The sequence below is a fragment of the Myodes glareolus genome, chromosome 22, assembly GCF_982192425.1.
Source record: "Myodes glareolus chromosome 22, mMyoGla1.1, whole genome shotgun sequence".
Classification (NCBI taxonomy): domain Eukaryota; kingdom Metazoa; phylum Chordata; class Mammalia; order Rodentia; family Cricetidae; genus Myodes; species Myodes glareolus.
This window is the reverse complement of record NC_142047.1, coordinates 19,140,985-19,142,578: the sequence shown is the minus strand read 5'-3', so window position 1 is coordinate 19,142,578 and position 1,594 is coordinate 19,140,985. Positions and strand designations below refer to the sequence as shown.

At 41.1% G+C, this 1,594-nt stretch overlaps 1 pseudogene; it reads right to left on the bottom strand.

Moving 5' to 3' along the window:
* Nucleotides 1-446: 446 nt before the first annotated feature.
* On the bottom strand, nucleotides 447-1,357 carry LOC125395413 (large ribosomal subunit protein uL24 pseudogene; annotated as a pseudogene).
* Nucleotides 1,358-1,594: the final 237 nt, after the last annotated feature.

Genomic DNA, 1,594 nt, shown 5'->3' with positions numbered 1-1,594 from the left:
TATCAGCTATCACCAAAAAAAATCCACCGATCTATTTGTTATCTACATTTTTCTATATAAATACAGAGATAAGTGTTCTTTATACATCAACAAACAACCATCAGATCAAGTTGAAATCTGCTAGCACATTGCCTTTTCTTTCCTTTTTGGGGGAAAACTTTTATGAAATTTTATATACATAGTCCATTTTCTACTTTATTTACCACTTACACACTGCACTCATAAAAACACAAAGAAGTTTTATTTTTTGTAATAGTAAGTGGTACTATATAGTATAAATTAATGTGCAATTTGTTTTTTTTTTAAAAAAGTATATCTGATATTAGACTATTCTTGATTTCTGAAATTCTGACCATACTGCATTATGGTTAAATGAGATAATCATTATTTTAAAAATATGCTGATTAACTCAATTTGTTAGCATTTTTTTTTTACTTAAGCAGCCTTTAATGAAAGTTGTTTATGAAATGTTCATATTCCTGCATCTTCTCAATAGTTTCTTCCTTGTATTTGCCCTGCTCCTTCCCTACTTGTAGAGAGTTGGCTTCCCTTTCCAGGATCTTCCTGTAGTCTCTGTCCACCTTCAGCCTGAGGGTTGCCATCTTGCTGGAGTGGATGCCCACAAGGACAATTGGGCCATTAACCCCTTCTTGTTGCACTCAGTGTAGATGACATATTTCCTCCCGTGCACTTGGACCACTTGGCCAGTTTGCAGGCCTTTGTAGCATCCTTGAACAACCTGAACTTCATCATCCTTTCGAGTGGGCATGGAGTGAACACTGCACTTCTGTGGTGCAGGAGAATTGTCTGTATTCTGCCAATCATGTATTTTAATAAAACGCTGATTGGCCAGGCAGGAAGTATAGGCGAGTCAACCAGACAGGAAGTATAGGCAGGGCGATGAGAACAGGAGAAGGCTAGGAAGGAGGAAGCTTATTCCTCCATTCCTGCCCAGACCACCGAAGAAGCAACATGTGAGTTGCCCAGCTAGAAAAGGTACTGAGCCGTGTGGCTAACGTAGATAAGGATAATGGGGTAATATGTGTTATAAGAGCTAATAAGTAGCCTGACCTAATGGGCCAATCAGTTTTATAATCTTATGGAGTCCTGTGTGTGATTTCTCTTTGGGGCATGCCAGCTGTGGGGTACTGGGAGGGACAGAAACCCCAACAAGCCTGCCCTCTTGCTACACTTCTGTCTCAGCTCTTTGGAAAGGGGAAGCCATGATCTTTCTCTGAGTGAGAGGAGGTGCCCTGAAATGCCGTTCGCGGTTTGTGCTTTGATCAGAAGTCACAAAGGGATCGAACTTCACATTGGCGATTGTGAGCCAGCAATGGCTGTCCCTCTTTGCTAACATTTTATTGAGTTTTTATTTAAGTTTGGTCAACTGGGCATTGTGGCACGTGTCTATCCCAGCACTGAAGAAGTGTGAGTTTGAGGCCAGCCTGGGCTATACAGTGAGACAACAAACAGAAAAGCAGACAGACAGACAAACAGGTCAGTGTTTTTCTTTTTGTGAAACAACTGCTTGGGTTTTCATACTGCTTTCTGGCTGTCAAAGTGCATCAAGAGCGCCCCACTTCTCAAATGGGGA